The sequence below is a fragment of the Petromyzon marinus genome, chromosome 33 (genome assembly GCF_048934315.1).
Source record: "Petromyzon marinus isolate PM22_M1 ecotype Great Lakes invasive population chromosome 33, UKy_Petmar_22M1.pri1.0, whole genome shotgun sequence".
Classification (NCBI taxonomy): Eukaryota; Metazoa; Chordata; class Hyperoartia; order Petromyzontiformes; family Petromyzontidae; genus Petromyzon; species Petromyzon marinus.
The window spans coordinates 11,330,491-11,351,587 of NC_133699.1; the positions used below are offsets into that span (position 1 = coordinate 11,330,491).

Genomic DNA, 21,097 nt, shown 5'->3' on the forward strand with positions numbered 1-21,097 from the left:
ACAGTTAGCCACTTCGTTTCTACTCGCAACCTAATAATAAGTTAAGTTGTTTTCATCTAATAATCAATTGCCAAAAAAAAATACAAAAGTTCTGCCCTGTACTAAATGACAGTTCGGTACTTTGGAATGTAACACACTCAGTTTAACACTTAGTCGGCTTTCGCGACCAATATTATTCATAATAAAGGTTTTTGGGTTAGATCGCGTTATTTATAAATGTGTCGTAACCCTCCACCACCCGACACGGCCAATCAGCAAAAAAAGTGTCACGTTGACAAAAGACATTCTGGCGAATTGCCCGATGATGCTGGATGTAATTACCAGCGAAACGTCGTATTCAAACTGTCAATGTTGTGGTTTCACTCTTCAACACACCGGTGGGCTAAAGTAGTGAACTAATTGTCTTTTGTCAACGTGACACTTTTTTTGCTGATTGGCCGTGTCGGGTGGTGGAGGGTTACGACACATTTATAAATAACGCGATCTAACCCAAAAACCTTTATCATGAATGTAACACATTGCACAAAGAGGACAACTACGATTTGGTTCGCGTGCAGTTTACAATAAAAAATCACCATCGGTTTTTTTTTTTAAACAAAATTTCCCAGATCCCATGTGGCATTTTTTTACCCATCTAGTAATGGACTAACCAAGATCTGCACATGCAATTGTCCATGAAGATGACATGTGACGATGCTAATGCCATTTACACATTGCTTCTAAGGCCTACTGCGGAGGATTTAGCGGCCGTGCTTCTGCGTGGCTCTCCAATGCATTTTAGGGTTGCCCCGCGCGTTGTTCTCCACGATGTCCGACGTTTCGCTTCCAACCTGCTGGGAAGATGACGACATAGGGCAGCCTCTCACGTTCTCCCCTCGACCGGCTTTCAATGGCAGAAACGTTCGAAGGGAGGACAACGAACGCTCGACTGAGGCCTGCGGACGCACGGTTGCGTCACAAGTTGCGGCGGCGTCGGTGGCCACCGCGTCTCAGTCTCTACCACGCCACCATCGCCCAATCTACTTTATTTTTAAACGGCCGTTTTTTTTTGTTATCCCATGATTCTTTGGTAATGGCATTTAAATCATGGCAGCCTCGCGCGGTGACAAATGTGCGGGGCGCTTTTCAAGGACAGCCATAGCTTGGGATGATGAACAATACGCATTAACACAGCAGGGAAAGTTTGGGAATCACTTGTGCAAAAAACAATAGACTATGTTTAAGCCTTGGTGACATTTTCTGTGACATATGGCTCCTTAATAAATATATATTACAATGTGTACAGTACGTCGTGCATTATTTGCGAGTAATGCATAATGTATTTAACGTCCATGAGCAGGACACTGTGCTTCTGTAACGACTACTTTCCAGTTACTCATTATGAAAAGGGCTAAATAAACGCGCACGTCTGTCAGCTTTTTGTTCATTATGCATCGCTGAATAGAGGGAATTAACGATGTGCTTGGTCTACAGCTGCCATGAAGCAGCATTGCACATTCATGGCCATTTATTAATAAAGTGCTCCTCAGCCCAGAGGTCAGCACACTCAGCCCAGAGGTCAACACACTCAGCCCAGAGGGAGGTCAGCCCACTCAGGCCAGTGGTCAGCACACTCAGCCCAGCGGTCAGCACACAGCCCAGAGGTCAGCAAACTCAGCCCACTCAGCCCAGCGGTCAGCACACTCACCCCTGGGCCAAATTTCCACATTGTACATTTTTTTTTATTTCAACGCCACAAAATCATTTATGAAGACAAGTGATCTTATTGCGCCATTTGCCAAGGATTGTCTTACAGACCATTGCATGCACATGCAAGAAGGGATTACTGTGTGGTGCGATCGTAGATCAAATCTTAATTTTTTAAAAAATGTTCCTAAATAAAAAAAATATTCCACAACTAAATTGTAAAAAGACGGCCTGGCTCCGTCTAACTACGGTTACCCCCAGGTCATCCTTACAATGCAGGTAATGAATCTCAATGGGCTCTCACCTTGTTAAGCAAAGGACATTCAATTGAATTGCAATGATGTCACAAGTGATTATTTTTTTTTATCTGTTCAATGGAATGAGCCCTGGCGAATTAAAAAAAATACGATGGTAGAAATGCAGCGGTGCGAGCGACGCGGGTAGAGGTGTACGCAGTGGCATTGCAGTTCATTATCTCCAGGCTGCAGAGGAAAATTGAAAAGTTACCACAAAGCCCCATTATCCCATTACAGCAGAATGTAGGGAAATACTCGTCTTGGCAACTTAACTGCGAAATGAATTTGCAACCTGACCAATGGCGATGGACCGCTCTCTAAGTGCACTTGATTGGCAATTAGAGCCCCGAATCCAGGGGACCGCGTCTACGAGCGCGAGTGTCGCCTGCGGTTTGCTTCAAGATTGCTTCATCATCCCCTTCATGATCATCATCATCATCACGCGAGCGCGCACACGCGCGCACGGGACAGATGCACGCCCAATCCCACCGGGATGCAGCCGGGTGTTAAACTAGCCGCGCCTTTCACACATTGAAATGTCAACCCTAGAGGTCATCAAGCCGATGCGTTGTTGGATGCTGTCCGTCGGGTCCCTTGATCGTAGGATTAAATCCGGCGGGCAAATCGAAATGTTGTGAAAGGGCCTCGGATGTACGCTGATGTACTCAAAGAGTGTCCTTTCAGATTGTAAAAATGTCTTCAAATAAATTATCATTTGAATAACAACAGCTCACGGTAAGTGATATTACATTTTGACTGCCGAAATTACGCAACTGTTGTATTGCTGAGCAAATAGCACGTGTGTAGTGCCTAACTCACAAAGAAACATTTGCGATTTTACTTGATTTCATTTGCAAGTTTAATGTGTGGTATGGTGTTCGTCTTTGAAAATATTACGGGTATTTGAAACTCCTGAAAGGTGGTTGTGGATATGATAAACTTCTGAACTATTCCATGCTGCAATATTAATACAAATATATTTAACATTCTTGAGAGTTGCTGCAGTGCCCAAATATAGCAATTACTTTGCAGAATTCAAATAGATGTTTAAATTGTGCATTAGCTTCATTATAATTAATATTTATAACATAACAGCAAAAAGCAATTTTCCTGTTATATTTAACTTTTTATTAACGCGGCATCGGGAGCACAATTTAAACAAAATAGCCAACTGAAATATATTTTCAATTCTCTCTTACTGTGTAGTTTAAGGATAATTGGAACATTTATTCCAGTCACTTTAGATTTAAAAGATAACACTGAGCCGAGATTAGGAGAGTTTTTGGATGTGGATGAGAAAAATGGAATCGTATGCGCACGTGTGTGTGTGTGTGTAAACACACACACAGGCTAACTTGGCTGGCTAACTTGGCTGGCTGGGTCACGTAGACCGCATGCCCAGCCACCGTTTGCACAAGTAGCTTCTGTTTGGCCACATAGAAGGGGCTACATGAGCATGGCAAATACGAGAGAAGAGGCTGATGTACGAGAGGGCTTCGGCGATAATTGTCAGGTCGGGCCTCTGTGGAGGAAGAAGAGGCTCTCGAAGGACGCTACTGGGCAGTTAGAGGCAGCCGCCCTCCAGGGATGCTCACAACAGAATCAGAATATGTATTTACACTTGAGGAATCTAATGAGCTATGATGTCCAGTATAACAATAATCAGAGACATATTCTTGGTTCTTTCGGTAAAGTCACGTAGAAGGGAAACAATTCTCACGACGTTTCGACTGCAACACAAGCAATCATCATCAAACGTCGTGAGAATTTTATTGTTTTATATGTTTATTATTTTATTGTTTCCCTTCTACGTGACTTTACCGAAAGAACCAAGAATATTAATCCCTGCAGTCATGAAAGCTTTAAATCAAAATCAGAGACCAGTTAACCTATAAACACCCGGGCCTGTCCCAGCAAGGCCTTTGACTCTTTACATCGCTTCAAAGCGCACCTAGCCTGGCACGAGCGCCACTGCAGCGAAAGGCGGTAGTTGTGTGCACGTTGTCAGCTGTGGTGTGGAGACTGCAGGCGCTACGAGCGATTGTTTCCGACTCCAGTCGAAGTGGGTGCTGCTGAAAAGCACACAATTAAAGCAATGCTGTTCAGAAAAATAAACTAGGCAGCAATTTTCAATACCGAATAATATCCCAGCTGTCGTCAAGTCAAACTTTATATTCAGCAAATGCAGCCAGGCGTGTTGCTGCCAGTTAATAAAAATAAGCAATACACATGAGTAGCGGCGGAAAATATACGGTTTTAATAAATTACCTAACTATTACTTAATATCCACCAAAAAAACTGCGTGGGAGACCAACGAGACCAAGGGGGCGCAGACTTCACGGACAGCATCGGTCGAGGGGCGCAGCGTGTGTGACCTCGGGGCCCACGGCTTGCAGGAGAGGCTCTCCGGCTGCGTGGGCCGAGCGTGAACGCCAGGGCCGGTGTGGAAATGGCTCGGGAGGGGGGGGGGGGGGCAAGCCAACGGCCGGCGCCCAACGCGGCGCACGCTTCCGCAAGGGGCCCTCGCTGGCCTCCGTGGGCCACCACCGAGGGCCGTAAAAAGAGGCCACCCGCCAGAGCGCGGGGCAGCTCGGGCGATGCTCTCAGCCACCGTCACCGACGCATTTTCCCTGTTAGCGCTGCACGTAAACCGCCCCCCCCCCCCGCCAGATACCCAGTACCACACCGCCCGCCTCACACCAGCTCAGCAACTCTCCGCCCCCCCCCCAAATCCCCTTCTCCCTTCTCTGCCTTAATAACCACTGCCAGGCCATATTTTAGCTGTCAGGACCATCCCTCGCAGTGTCACAGCAGGGCCTGAGTAACTGCGCTCGCTCCCTGTGTTATTAATGAGCGCGCGCAACGACCCTGCGAATGCAGCGGCGAGCTGGGAATGACCGGCCAGTGATGGCTCTGGCACTTTGTTGCGAGCTGCACCCACAATAACAATCATAATTAAATCTACCTGAAAACACCGCGGCGTATTGATCATTGTGTAGATTTATTTTGAGATGTACAAGTGCCTGTATTACTTTTGACATGAATCATTCCTCGGTATTACATAAAAAAACACCCCAATAATAAAGTGGATTCTTTATTGGAAATCTCAAGGTTGTAAACATTTAAGCTGTGATGTACGTTAACACAAAATGCTACTTGTAAAACAGGTCCATACAACGGGGACCACAAACGCCACGCCTGTGGAGGTTCGGGTGCCGGTCGAGGCGCAGCCTTGCGATCCCTTGCCCTCACCATTGCTGGCCGAAGATCCTCCTCCACGGGTCCACGGGTGTCCATCTGGAATAGATGTCCAACGACTCTTCCGTCCCGTCCTGACGCCTTCACAAGCGGTGGGACGTACCCACATTGTGCCCCTCCACATGCGTGATCGACTGTGGTGTTCACAATTATAGTGTTGGGTGAGCGGAGGGGTGGAGGGAGGGGGGGGGGGCGGGATCCAATTCACTAGCAGCATTGTTGCAGCTGCCGCGCCAGGAGATCGATCCAACGACCCTCTGGATTGCACAACAGCCACTGGATTGCAAGTCCAGTGCACCGTCCAATGTACCACGCAGCGTCCACTGGCCGGCAATACATTTATTGCACTGGTCTCTTGGCAGGCAAATGGGCTCGTGGAAATGCTGCCTTGGAGCAAAAACCGCGCAGAAGGGGCTTAATCGTGAGTGGTAACTGCCCACCTACAGCAACGCTGAGTCTTTCGCTCATCAATAACGATCCACAGCCGCACACCGCATGCACAGAGACTGCACCTTGCGCTCTATTGCGGCACACATACACACACACACATCACAAAGGGGCTCCAGGGTTCAATTCACGTGAATACATTCAAACACTCGCGAATATTCATGGCGAGAATAAACGTGCAAATTGACATTATTAATTACAACTCGCAATAATGGGCTTGGCGTTGGAAACTGTTTTGCAATAGAAGACACACGCGCAGGTACCCACATTTTAAATGCCAAGGCAATGTTTCCCGGAGGCGGCATTCGTCATGTTCAAGGGGAGTTGATATTTCCGTGCATATGTGGAGAGATTTATGCCCCCCCCTCCCTCCCTGCTGTGCGTTCCGCGTGTCCGCTGGTTACGTAATGAGAGGCGGCAACCGCAGCTCGCGCAGGACAGGGTGGGGGTGGAGGGGGGGTGGAGGGAGGGGTGGAGGGGGGGTGGAGGGGGGTGAGGGTGGAGGGATGGAGTGGGCATGGAGGGGAGGTGTAGGGGAGATGGAGGGGGGGGGGTGGAGGGGGGTGAGGGTGGAGGGATGGAGTGGGCATGGAGGGGAGGTGTAGGGGAGATGGAGGGGGGGGTGGAGGGGGGTGAGGGTGGAGGGATGGAGTGGGCATGGAGGGGAGATGTAGGGGAGATGGAGGGGGGTGGGTGGAGGGGGGTCGGGGGACTTCCTCGCGCCCACGGCCGCGGCAATCGCCAGCAGCGGCGCCCCTCGCACCTCTCGGTGTCCGTGGCCACACTTTGCCGACCCCCCCCCCCCACGCAGCTGCGCTCTCTGCACGACTCCGACTCACTGCCAGCCAGATGAATTATCCAGACTTGAACAATTCAAACGGTTCACGTTTGTACTTTTGTGCGGGGGGGGTGGGGGGGGGAGAGGTTGGGTTCTGCTTGTGGCTCGACTGCGGTTGTGGGCCAAAGCTGCTGCGGCTGCTGTGCCGCTACGTGCGGCTGCGTGCGGCTGCACCCTCTGCAAATCTGCCGGGGCCAACCGACCCCTCCCCCTCCCTCCCGGGGTGTCAGAGACCGGCAAGGCCGCAACTCCGTCAACCATCTCCACTCCGCTGGTCGAGGCCTTGGGAACAAACAAACAAACAAAAAAAGACGTAATTATATTAACGTGATGAGTAAGTTGTTCGCTGCAAGTTCGATTTCTTTTTTGTGTTATCAAATAAACAAAGAACGGAGTGAAAACAGTTTCACCGCCCAGGAGAGAGTCGAAGGCCGCCCGAACATTTCGCAAAGAGCGACCTCCAGCATTCGGCGAACTCTGCGGGCCGACTGCGGCATCCGCGGCTCCGCGGAAGAAAGGGTCACTCGGGCGAGAGAGGCATTCGGATCTCATTGCTTCTGACAGCAACATACTGAACAATCGTGTCCGGCAGCACCGCTCGCACTCATCATTCATCAGGATGCTGCCGGACGGGTGACAAGACCACCTGAGGACATAGGGCTCACCCGGTCAGAAGATCAGTGTGGTTTTTTTTTTTCCTTCGCACCATCGAGACTAACGAGCGTCCTTTCATGACTAACGCGCCAAAGTGGCTCTGTTCACGATCGCATGAATCCCTCCCCCCACCCCCATCTCCTCTGCCTTTAATGAGGTGATGAACGTGGCAGAGACGACACTGGAAACTTGTGTGCATTGCATCAACTCATCAAAAGCCAACTCCCAGCACCCCCTCAATCCCACGTGTGCGTGGCTCCTCCCCCCACCCCCCCCCCCCCAAGTAAAAATTACCGCTCCATCCACCGCGCAATAATTCAAGTGGAATGATGGCTCACGGGTTTTGAAAACAAACGGGCGAAAATAAAAGGAGAGCCGGAAATTAAACGACAAAGGAGGCCGCTGCGCCCCCTTTGTTCGCCCCATTCCCTCTCCGCGGGTTCGGCGGCGGCGGCGGAGTGATGGATCAGAGAGCGCACGGGAGGCCCCGCGCGAACTCTCTCGCGTAATTGGGCCACGCTTGGCCTAACTGCAACTACAGTATCATCATCATCATCATCATGACGATGATGATGATAATAATATGCATCGTATTATATGAATGCGGAAACAATAATATTACGCGGCGATTAGCGCGGTTGGCTACGTAGAGCGCGAAAGAAGTCCAAGAAGCATGCTAAATTCGGTAAAGTCACGTAGGAAAAAAATTAAAACAACATTTTACCTACGTGACTTTACCGTATAGAACCAAAGAATATGGATCCTTGCAGTCACGAAAGCTTCAAATTTAGAAAAGCATGTTAAAATTGCAAACCTAGATATCAGCAGCAGTAGCAGCGGCCAAGATCTATCCACTGCTGGGGGAAGACCTCGAGTTGACAGCTAGGTATAGATGACCTTTATTTCTAAACACATCTAGCTACATATCACAAGAGCTGCTGCTGAACTCGCCACACGAAGGCCAATTCTTCACTAAAATCGCGCAGCTTAGCGCAGAGCGTACGGCTTTCTTCGTCACACAAACACACGCCGTGCGCCACGATGCCGCGTACACGCGAGCGCGTGTACCGAGAATATAAATCCGAACTCGCTGCATTCACCCGCGACTCTGGCTGTTGTCCCACAAGGATGCAAAAGATCACCAAAGCCACATCATGATGATGATGATGAAACAGATCGGAGGAGCCTCGGGAGGTGGGGTGAGAGCCCAGGGAAGGGGAATGCCGCGTGTGGAGATTGCTTCTGCTCATCCACACTTGTGGCCACGGCATGCTAACCAGATCTTGGCTCGAACATAATAAAAAAAACCTTTAAAGTATTTTCTATTTTTGTAACTGGAAGGTTGGGTTTTTTTTACGCATAAGGGAGTATCTAATGGTACTAAACTTCATATTTTTACAACTACATTTGAATTATTCCCTTGACAAAAATGTTTAGTGAAATAAAATATCGTGCCTGCCATGCGACCTTGTTTGATATTCTGACAACATGCCGGAGCTGCTGCTGCTGCTGCCATCAACATGCAAACAAAACGTGCGCCGTAGGGTTTTAGCAGTAGTAGTTGTTTTTGTAGTAGTAGAAATAAGGTAACACCTGTAACATTGCTTAGGGGTTCATATCCATTTTCATGAATATGAATAAATACACAAGCACCGGAGGTTAAGATTTTAAGTTTTAAAAATGAGAATACAATTCAGCCTCTCGCGTGATTCGCCGTCGATTGCCGCTAGCGTTCAGCATCCAGCGATCTCTCGGCTCGCCACTCAGCTGGTGCGCAACCCACCGGGCAACATTTACTTCCGCTCGGAGACGCTGGGGTTTTTGTTTTGTTTGTTACATTTGTCGAGCGTATTATTGCGTGCGTCTGACAAAAGCAGGCTTCAATTAGTCTAACAATGCAGTGGGATTGCGCACACCACGGAGCCACGGATGTTGGCGTTATATCCGGTGTGGCGTTGAAGCCGTTGTGGCGTTATAGCCACTGTGGCGTTATAGCCGATGTTGCGTTATAGCTACTGGGCTCGCGATCGGGAGATCCAGGGGGCAGGTCTCACCTCTCTCAGGCCAGGTGTGGCCAAACGCCATAATTACGAAGTCTGCGCTGCGGTTAATTTTTAGCCAGCTTCGCCGCTCTCACCCAAAGTAAGAGTGGAGACTTGGCCGGATCGTGACACCGCAGCAAACTTTACATAATAATAATACAAAATCATTAATATTATTACTATTATTCATTTTAAAATATATATATAAATAGTTCCCATCGAAAACCTCATGCATGCGGTGCTCCGCCAACATCGTTTAGGAGCGTGAGGAATCAGAACTGGCCAGAAAAAAAAAATAACCCACGAGGGAGAGAACACTCGTCACCTGAACAGACGGGTCCCATCCACAGACGCCATCCATACTGTGGACGAAATCTGTCTGTGGGCTGTACATCTATCCAGGCACTTGGTATGCACGAGTGAGATGTCCACGTAAGCACGAACCAGGCTCATAACCTCCTTAGCTTCCGAGATCCAACAAGGCGGAGTGATTTGCTACTCGCTATTACACCATCAGACATCCACCGTCAGAATTTATAGATTAGTAGCCCCCCCCCCCCCTCTTGTACCCACGTATCACGTACGCTTTCGTTTTGAACGTCAGAAAAAGTATTTTATAAGCAAGCATCGAATATAATTTTAATCTCCACCAACGCTGCTCGATAGAACTCGTTGTCAAGGATTTCCGGGTGATTGATGATCCAGTCACTCGCCCACCGGCGGTCCGCCGCTGCTGTATCACTGCTCTCTTGCCACTGCCATGGTTACTGTTCACATGAGCTTCCCTCGATTATTCCAGCCGTGCTGAGACCCTTTATTTTCACCCACCGCTCAAATTTAGAATTCCATCCGATTGCCTCTTTTCTTAAATCCACGTAATCGTCTTCAATTCAGGAAACGCCCGAACTCTTATCTATCACACCTTTGATGAAACACATTATTTGCTGATACTGTGGTGGCACAAATAACAAATGTGATAGCGCTGATGGTTGCTGGCCGACTTGACATTTCGATGTCTTTTGGGCCTCTGCTCAGAAAATCTGTTTGGAAAAAAAAAGAAATTACCGCGACTTTGAAAGATCCGTTGCGAGCAAAGAGAAAGCCCCGAATTCGAGATGACACGGTACCTCTCACGAGTAACAGGGCCCCTAGAACACGCACGCACAGCGGCGCTTATCACCACACCTCCAGGTCGCACGCCCGCAGCGCGTGCGCGCGCGCGCGTACTCGAATTCCGTCGCTTAATTCCCACGTTTGGGCGTTAACAAAACATCGCGCCTCTTATTGCCGTTTAACGGCGTGAATTTTTTTTTTTATCATCCGCGAAACGTTTCTCCGCGTGGTGTTAAACGTTTCCTTGGCGTTCCTTTTCAAACGAGAACCGAGGTCACGTCGCACCCCCTCGGACGCAGCGCCACTCACCGTACGCGTCCACCCGCTCTCTCTCTCTCTCTCTCCCCCCCCCATACTTTCCCCTTTACTACGTGCGGTGCGGCGCATTTAATGCATCGCGCGGCACTCCTTATCGATACAAACTGCTCTCCGCGGCAAACGATTTCTGCCGGCGGTCCGCCCGCGCAGAAACATAGATGTAACCGAGATGGAATGTCATCGTTAGGGTAAAGAATGGGGGGGGGGGTGGGGGGGGGGAGTGGAGTGGAGCGTGCGGTCTTGTCGGCACCTGCATTGGCCCAGCAGCTCTCCCGCCCGCCACGCTGATTGATGAGCGAAGCCCGGAGCTCGCGCCAGCTAATTTAAGTCCGGGCGGATAGAGTCAGCACAACTTCCGTGCGGCTCATATTTCATCGCGAATGCAACGTCCAACTTTGGGGAACCAACAAAATCTAAAGTGACAGCTTTTTTTTTGCCGCGCTTATTTTTCTCTCGATGTTCCCTTTCGCTGCGGATTCGTCCGCCTTACCTGTATCTGTAGCTGCCTTCTTTTTTTTTGTTTGTTTAAAACGAGAACTATACAACTCGAACCGACGACCCGAAGACATTCACAGCGGATTGTGCGAACGCACGTTTTAAAAACCCCTGCCCGTTTGATGGACGCGCGTTCGTTAAAACACAACCGCGTGTCTGTGGTCGTGTCGATTATATCGTTTCCCCCCTCCCCAGTCCATAATCCCTATCACAGGCCTGCGGCGCTGCTGCCATCACACCGTCCAAAAATTGCACAAATATGAGGACAATATAAATTGCCAACATCTGTTGAGTTTCCCCCCACCAGAGGCTGTTTAATTGGCAGTTGCCGAGGCCAATAAACCCCGCCCTGTCTACGCACACGTCACCACTGCCGACGGTAATTATTACGTGTCTTGTGGCAGCGACCCATTTGTATTTCAAAGGTTTCCGACAAATTGTCCCGGTTCATGGTCCCTGCCTTCTGCCACCACAGCAGCCGCTCATATTTTATCAAGCGGCCAGACAAATTGCCTCGCAATAACCAAGCTCGATAAACGCAAGCAACCTGACAGCTCCATCACTGGTCGTGTCAAAGCACGGAAGCCTTGTGGATGAGACAAAAAAAAAACACATTATTTTATTATCTTACTAAATCTCCATGGAATGGCCCAGCGACCATCGCTCTCTCGCTCTCTCTGCTCTGGAATCTGTCGCGGTCTCGAGCCCCCGGATGGGTTGTGTGTTTTTCTTTTTCGATGCGGCTGCCACCAACACGAACATCTCCCAATCTGCAATTATCCCCTCGTGCCACGCAGCATGCTTCGCATTATTATTTACGGTTTGATTCGGAGTGATGAATTCAGCCCAAGCTCGAGATTGTCAAAAGCAATAACGGCGACAGCGTCACGCTGCAAAGCGATGGTGGTAAAACATTTTAAATAAGATTTGTTTTGGGGGGTCCGATGGTTAAAAAACAACATTGTTATTAATAGACCGGGGCCTCTGTGGAGGCTACCATACCTCTGGCAGCTGTGAACCAATGCATTTGGACAACCTCACATTGACCCAGTCTTGTTCAATATTTACAAGATGAAGAGGCTTCACCATCAGATCACGGCTCTATGGAGACCATCTCACACCTGACTGTACGATCCAGTCGCACCACACCCCCCTCGACGTTCTCCACGCCAGGTGTGACCAAAATACATTATTATTATATGGGGCGTCTGCACGCAGCGGAGACATTACAGCAGCTGTACCATTCGCTTCTTGAATGAGAAATTGAATGTATATTTTTTTTTCCAGATTTTTACTCTCTGGTGAACTTTTAAATTCAACAAAATATCTCAATATAATCCATAATACAGGTTTTTTTGGGTAAGATCGCGATCTAAACGAAACAAATACCTCCTTTATAGATGATATTGGTCGCAAAAGCCTACTGTTTAACTATATCAATATTATCACTACTACCACGACGACTTGCCCCAGCAAAGGCTCGGTGAGTATTCATGATTCACTCGCAGGAGGGTTCGACATTCGGCTGTTTGGTCGATTCCATGACCATGTGCTTTGTTGGCTTTGTGTGGTAGGAAACTGGAGAAACAATAAAAAACCCAAATCTCTTTCTGGCCATCTTGCAGCTCCCTACAACACCTGGCAAGCCTCGTTTTTCACCCATACAAGTCATTGCCAAGTCTCGTCCTGCTTAACCTCTGAGATCCGATTACATTGGCCACATCTATGGTGAATTGGTCGTAGGCCGTTACAAAAAAAGGGAGGACATTGTAATCATTAATCACAATTTTCCCATCATTGCATTCTGTTCATTAGCAGTCACAAGGCCCACCCAGCATTAATGTGATATTTATTCAAGAAGGTGAACACTTAATATATGTATAATTTTGCTGAAACAATTACTTCCATTGCTAAATATTTATTGTGCTCAGCGTTGATGAAGTGGCACTTTGCAATCAGCCCAGTAATCGGCGGTGTGGTTGAAGGCAAATCCTTACCTTTAATTAACCTTTCTCGAAATAATGTCACGCGCCGCAGCCACTAATCATATTGGCAGCTAATACTCGGCATTTACAAACGTTTTCTTCACATTGTAACTTACACACACACATTGTTCTCACGAATTATAGAAGAGAGTATATGATTATATACTTAAAATCGTAATAATATTGAGGACTATACTTTTTGGTTCTTTCGGTAAAGTCACGTAGGTATAAAATAAAATAAGTCACGACGCTTCGGGCCCAACACAAGCGTCCATCATCAGGTGGAAAAGCATGGTCCCGATGCTGAGGCAGACTGTTTTAAAAGGTTTGAAATGGGTGTAGCGCAAGGGTTATAAAGAAGTGGCCGGGGCTAGTGATGTTAATGTGAGAAATAAGCCTTGTGTTCACGGACGCAGATCTGAAACACGGTAGGACCAATACCTCTGCCGTTGCCGATCATTGTTTTAATGCTGTGGGTACACACGAAATAGATTTTTCCAAGACGGAGGTACTCTGCAAACCTACCGGCTACCTTCAGAGATTTGTTCATGAAGCCATCAAGATATATAAACACGGACACAACTTCAACCGAGAGGATGGGTACAAACTGAGCAATCATTGGAAGAACGTTATTAACCAGGTAAAGTCTTCACTGACTGTGATGTTTCCATCCAACCTGCATATGTCAGCTGTTATTTCGACTCTGTCTCTCTCTCTATGCCTCTCTCTTAGATCTCTCATGCTCACATGTCCGTTGCATTGCACTCTCATGCCTTTGGATTGCACTCTCATGCTCACACGTCTTTTGGATTGCACCTCTCATACTCACAGGCCTTTTGGATCACACCCTTTGGGTTGCACTCACTCGTCGAGGAGGCCGCTCTTCTTCTCCTTTTCTACAGCTACATGCTAATTTCTCACATTAACATCATGCTGATCTCTCACATTAACATCATGCTAATCTCTCACATTAACATCATGCTAATCTCTCACATTAACATCATGCTAATCTCTCACATTAACATCGTGCTAATCTCTCACATTAACATCATGCTAATCTCTCACATTAACATCATGCTAATCTCTCACATTAACATCATGCTAATCTCTCACATTAACATCATGCTAATCTCTCACATTAACATCATGCTAATCTCTCACATTAACATCATGCTAATCTCTCACATTAACATCATGCTAATTTCCCACATTAACATCACTAGCCCCGGCCACTTCTTTATGACCCTTGAGCTACACCCATTTCAAACCTTTTAAAACAGTCTGCCTCAGCAGCAGACCATCGCTTTCCCACCTGATGATAGACGCTTGTGTTGCGCCCGAAACGTCGTGATTAATTTTATTTTTTCTACCCACGTGACTTTACCGAAAGAACCAAAGAGTATGGATTCCTGCAGTCACGAAAGGTTCAAATCAAAAATTGAGGACTATGTCAATCCACTGCTGGATGAGGACGTCACCATGCTGCGTCAGGTATGGGCTTTTTTTTGACCATACTTCACTATGCTGGTCGGTTATCAGGACAAAGTGGGGGTGCCAGGACCGGTTAAAATATTACTTTACACTGACGTTAACCATGGTCTGGATTCGTACTCGTCTGGTCCAGAGCAGCGTGCCAACCGCGACTTCAGCGCTCTCCCCAAGTGTGAAAAACAAGATTTCATGGGAGGAGGGGGAAGGGGTAGGAGGCGGGAGGAAGAGGGAGGAGGTAGGAGGAGGGGGAAGGGAGGGAGGTAGGAGGAGGTGGGAGGAAGGGCGACTGAATTTCCTGGAAAGAGTTGAAACATCCCAATAATGCTGGGCCACTACCAAATTCAAATAACAGGTTTTTTTTTTACATTAACATCCGGTGACAGTGAAAACATTTTAAAACACACACTCATGAAAAAAATATATAATGGGGCATTGGTAAAACCGGCTGCTACTTACAAATACGCGTGCAGCACCGTGCGCGATAGTAAGACGCCGCCTTGAAGAGGAAATGTTGAAAACATGTACCAAGCATCACGGTAAACCTTCCGTCGACTTTTGCGCAATCGCTCCACGAGTCTCATTCGAAAAAAAAAAAAGAAAGCTCCGTCTCCGTGCGCGATATTAAAATCGAATACATGTGAGCGATAAGTAAGAGCCGGGGCGTGATTTTAATATCGCTGGTCGCTTTTTTTTATTTTTGTTACGCCCGTGTCTGTCCCTCGCGTCGAGCGTGCGCGCCGCGTTTACGTTCGTCGCCTTAGCCACAAGCGGTTCGCGCCTCAAGGGCGTGAGCCGAGCGCGAGCCGCGGAGAGGAAGCGGCCGCAAAGCCCGGGAGGAATCCGGAGCGTCGCGCAGAGGACAGCCGCGTCGAGGTCTCGTGACAGTTTGTTTGTGTGGTTTTTTTTTTAAAGTAAAGCTTTCAAACCTACAACTTCACAGTTATAAGGGATCGCATTTGCGTGCAATAACCTTGTCACAGACGTAGTAAGCGCGCTTGTGTGTATGTGTGTGTGTATGTAGGTCGATTCAGCCTCAAATGAGTACCTGGTGCGGTGTGCAAACATTGCCACTAGGGAGACAAAGGCGGTCGGGCGTGGTGCTAGCCACCCACCCCCTCGTGTACCGTTCGTGCCTTCATAGGTGCTCGCTAACAGCACTTACCCCCCCTACAGTCTGTTAAGGCTATATGGGGGATCTTTGTCTTTGTATGTGTGTGTGATGGGGCAGTTGTGGAGAGAGTGGAGAGTTTCCCATACCTGGGAAGTGGGATTATGACCGGCTCCAGTTTAACAGCAGAGGTCTCACTCCGAATCAGTCGAGCGGCAATATATTTTCATCGATTGTGTAACGCTGTGTGGAAGCTACCTGGTCTGTCGCTCCGCACTAAGCTTCAGGTCTTCTCGGCCACGGTTATTCCCTCCCTTCTCTACGCTTGCGAAACGTGGACCCCCCTAATGGAACATCTTCGCGGGTTAGAAACATTTAGGCTAGCCTGCCTACGATCCATCCTGGGTTTAACCAGGCTGGATTGTGTGAGGAGCTCACAAATCCTTGAAAGATCTGGGCAAGGTCCCATCGGTGAGCTCCTCCGGCAGACAAGGCTGCGTTGGCTGGGTCATGTAGCCCGCATGCCCAGCCACCGCATGCCGAAACAGCTTTTGTTCGGCCGGATCAAGGGGGTTAAACGGGCGTAGCACGGGCTAGAGAAGGGATGGAGTGATGTGGTACAGGAGGACGTTGAGCTGAGTGGACTTGCCGATGACTGTACCAGTGGTGTCAAGATCGGCCTCTGTGGAGGAGGATTGTGAAGGACGCTACTGGGCAGTTGGAGGCAGTCGCCTTCCAACAACAACGGAGGGCGGAGGAGCGACGCTCACAACAACGAGCAGAGCGCCGAGTGGCTAAAGCACAGCGGGTTGGCACAGTAGGGGGCACAGGTGGTGCATCAGCCAGTCATCTCAGTCAGTCGACCCGTGGCACCTGGGTCTGCCCCGTGACCTCCTGCCAGCGGGCGTTCGACACTCCACGTGGCCTCAAGGTGCACATGTCCTGGCACAAGCGTCGTGGTGACGTCACCGCCACTTAGTGGCGAATGGTGGTTGTTGTTGTATGTGTGTGTATGTATGTGTGCATGTGTGTGTATGTGTTCGAGTAGGGTTGTGCATTAATGTAAAATCTATAACCCTGCAGAAGAATTCTCACACTTAATGAAAAAAAATAGATTTTTGTTTTTGTGTTGTCCGAATCCGTCATATTTTGCTATATAGCGTACAGCCTCGTCCGTCCAAATTTTTGCACATTTTGGCTCAGAATGTCAGCGCTTCCAAGGCATATCACTTATCAATATTGCATCATAAACGGTGCTCCGCCAAACATTAATAATCAGTCGTTGTGTTGACGGATATTGAATCGTAAACATCAGTCAAGCAGTTGCCCTTGTATCACCAAGGTAAAAGCCAGCTGAGACAAAGTCTCTTTTACAATGGTGACCTGAGTCATCGAGTGACACACACACACGCGCGACCTTCTGAATGACGACTGCTCACTTACACAGATGAGACACTCAACCTGGTTGGTGTTGGCGTGGCCTGCCAAGGCAAACGCCGCTTGCACGGTGCGTGAACCAGTCCGGCTCTCACTTCCCAGTGGCCGTGGGAACGCGGTATCACTGCTCTTCCAAAGAGTCACGATCGCGAGATGTTAGCTACCTCGCCTGGTATACAGGAAGGCGTGGGTTAGACCCTGACGCCTGCTGTATATTTGGAGTTTGCGTGTCTTTCTCACCGTGGTCGCGTGTATTTTTTCTCAGAATTACACGGTTTTTCCCACCACATTTAGAATCAACACGCGTTTGTAGTATTTGGCTGCTATAAATTTTCACATTATAAGCCACTTCTTTGAAGTATAATCTGTAGCCAGGTCGCTGAAGTAAAAGAGCTACGTAGTTTAGTGTGGGTTTTTCTGGAGAATTATAAATAGTAGATTACTTTTAGTAGAGTCCCAACATTCCAACAACCTTATGGAATGCTGCACGTGTTGGCTTCCAAGCCATGTAAACAACACCAACAAAACCACGAGTATTATGTGAATGTGATAATTACTTTAAAATCAATTATTAATAACAATAATTTACAGCTCTGTCAATGCTCTTCTGGATGAAGGCATCCCCACACCTTTGTGTGGGTCATGAAGATTATTTGACAATGCACACCGCATTGTCAGCGGTCGCGGAAGAGCAAGCCAGCGTAAGCAAATGTTGATTACCATGAATATTTTTGCGTTCCCCTTCCAAAGATTACGTCCCACTTCTTTGTCCCTCGTGGAACACACATCCATTCAAATATATACTTTTGTTTCCCACCAGCTGTGAGACTGACGGTTAGAGATATATGGAAAGTAATCGGTTTCTCTACACACGTTGTCATACCGATGTGACAAGAAGAGAGCTTTTAAGCAGTGCGTATTACCTTCTGTCACAGTACGGATCAGAAACAGACGCCGACAAAGAAAATGGAACAAAAGCTGAAAGTGCGTTCATATCTATGCGAGTGCATATGCACGAATGAACCGCCCTTTGATAAATGCAGAACATTTCCACGCTGGATGTGTGACGGGGAGCATTGACAGCGCCGCACCTCTGGTCAGAGGTCATACAGAGGTCATACAGATGCGTCCATTTACCCCTCGTCAGTACGTTTAAGCACCAACGCGTCCTGAAGCGCCAAGCGTTCTGCAGCACCGCGGCTCTCGACATCTTTCTCTCAAGGCAGCAAAGCGGAGGTCGCCAACCGTTCAGGACTGCGCATCACATTGTCAATCTTCTCCACTCGTTGCCGCAACAGACATCCCCGTTGATGTGTGAATTCAGATAAATGGCCGTGTCTGTCGGCGGCCAACATTGAGATGCGTTGCTTGACGGGTCCGAAGCGCTGCAAGGCATGGGCTGTAATACGGCAATTACACACGACTGCAGTGCATGGTTAAAGAGCACACTCTTCATGCGTGTGCCTCATGGTGCAAGCTTGGTTGGCATGGACTCTCGTGCGAGGAATAAAATGTGCCCACCGCTTTCCTCTTCAATTTCCCCACTCTCTGTAGCGCATCACCTGGGCCCCCTCAGGCCCATGGACCCCGGTGCAGTTGCACCGCCTGCACGCTCGGTAGCGACGTCAGTGTTGCCTCCCACCCTCCACCACCTCACCCCGACTTGCTCGAGGCACTGGGCTACAGCGAGTGGGGAAAGTATGAGAGGTGGTGGGTGGCTCCTTTTCACTCCTTGCGCCAGGTTCCCACGCCTATCTGCCATCAGCCGCTGGCTCGACTTGAGCGTCCCACCACCGTTCCGTCATCCTGCCTGGCCCAACGCAATGCGCGCTCGGAGAGCCACAGCCTCTAGCGATGGTGTCTCGTGCCAGGAACACCTCCAAGCATCTCAAAGAGCAGCCACAGACAGCAAAGCCAGAGCGATCACTTGCCGATATGTGGCCGTAACACACGCGCGTCCACACTCGCCGGAATATTGAGCATCTCTGTGGGAGCCTTCACAGCCGTTTTGGCTCGGCGAGATGTGGCTCGTTCTCCTCTGCTGCTCCCATTGTCTGGAGGAAATCTCAGGTAGCAAGTTGTGATGGTCTCAGCCCGGTTCACAATCAGCGAATGCACAACAAACCCCAACCCGATTAAATTAAGATTTCCACTGAATTTTGTTAACTTCTGAGAGGTAAAGATATTCGTTTGACTGCCTTGTAGGATGGCGTGGCTGAAAGGTAACCCATTCTACTCTGCTGCCCCTTGACTCTGGAAAGCAAACCCGAACCCTTCCACCAGCAGCCACCTATGCTGTTGGCTAAACCATCCCTGTTCAAGTCCAGGCTCAAACCCTTCCTCTCTCTTCCTCCTCTTATACCCGGCTGCTCTCTCCTTTAAGTAAACACGCCCACTGTTTTGGTACAGCGCCCCGAGACGCGGTTGCATCGAAACGCAATATACATGCACATTGTATTGAATCGCACAGATGCAGGAGAGTAATGAACGGCACTCATGGGACATGCTCAACCCGAGCTGTTGTAAAACAATTAAAATGCATTTATCAACGCATCTCTAAATGAGATCAATAAACACTTAGTGGATTAATGCTATGGATTTCTGGGAACATTATTAACTGCAAATCTGTCTAAATCACTGTAAATGCCCCCCCCCAGATCGCGTTAGATGCAGGATGCTGAGCAGGGTTGAGCCGGATGGGCGACCGCCGGTCAGCACGATTTGCCTGCGTACGGTGCGAAAGAAGTTCAACATACGTGCACGCACCAGGGCTTGCCCGGGTGTCGTGGCCAAGGGGATGACGACGACTGTGCTGGATGCTGTCCCCCATCGGATGTGCGGCAGGCTCTCCTCCCCGGTTTCCTTCCACAAGCGCTCATTAAAAAGAATTGGCTGAACATTCAAAGATGCAGGACCCTCCTGAGAAAGGTGTCTTCTGACTGATCGACGCTTTCCTCTGTAAATAATTGCCATTACTTTGTCATTGCAGCGCTTAGTTTGTGCTACGCCAGCAACCCCCCCCTCCCCCGCGCTCTTTTAACCCAATTTTCATTGCTGTGTGTTTTGTCTACAATACTTTTAATGGGGAGATGTAAATTATTTGTATTATACGAGCATCAGAAAGGCAAACAAAAGAACGAGTGTAATTGGGACCGTCCAGGATTTCACTGTCGCTACCCATCGTTGGCAATCTCTCTCTGGGGGCATTTTCATGTTCCCGACGCAAAAACGCCTCCATTCCACAAGCTCATTATTTATTCTCTGCCGAGATGCACGACGGGCACACAACCGGCAAACAGTGCATCGCGCAGCCAAAGTGAACTCCGCAAGATTATTTCAAGGTAGGTTGTTAAATAGACTTTAGACGGCGAGAAATTGGATAGAACATTGCTGCTCATTTTCCTTGTATTTGTACTATTAGAATGTATATGCTTAAACAGATTAAAATCCTACAAATACGAGAATGTGTGCAATTCGGTGCCAGATTTTCTTGGGAACTTTCTGTCCCATTTCCATCAAGAACGTATAAAAGTTTGAATGCTTCATCTGTTGATGGGGTTTTTTTTTCTGAATTCTCGCAGGATGTCTAATGCTATATAACAAAGACAAAGATCCCCTGATATAGCCTTATCAAACTGTTGGGGCTAGTGCTGTTAGCGAACACCGATCAAGGCCAGCACGGCACACGAGGGGTTGGGCGGCCAATACCACGCCCGACCGCCAGTCTCCCCAGTGGCGACATTTGCAAAACCGCACCAGGTACTAATTTGAGGCTGAGCCGACCTAGGGGAGGCCCAGGACCGGTTCAGATAATCAACACTGTTGTTGGCCACGAGCGGGCTTCCCATTCGGGTCGCCGGGTTCGTAGCACAGCGCGCTAATTGCTACACCGCCAACCACTCCGCACCACACACACGTATATATGCTGA

At 48.6% G+C, this 21,097-nt stretch overlaps 1 long non-coding RNA gene across 2 annotated transcripts in view; it reads right to left on the reverse strand.

The window, feature by feature from the left end:
• Positions 1–5,065: 5,065 nt before the first annotated feature.
• LOC142929747 (uncharacterized) overlaps positions 5,066–21,097 on the reverse strand; it is a 101,853-nt gene continuing 85,821 nt past the window's right edge. For both annotated transcript variants that reach the window (XR_012945897.1, XR_012945896.1), the window contains one exon: positions 5,066–6,807. This is a non-coding gene — a long non-coding RNA (uncharacterized LOC142929747). The remainder of the gene's footprint in view (positions 6,808–21,097) is intronic.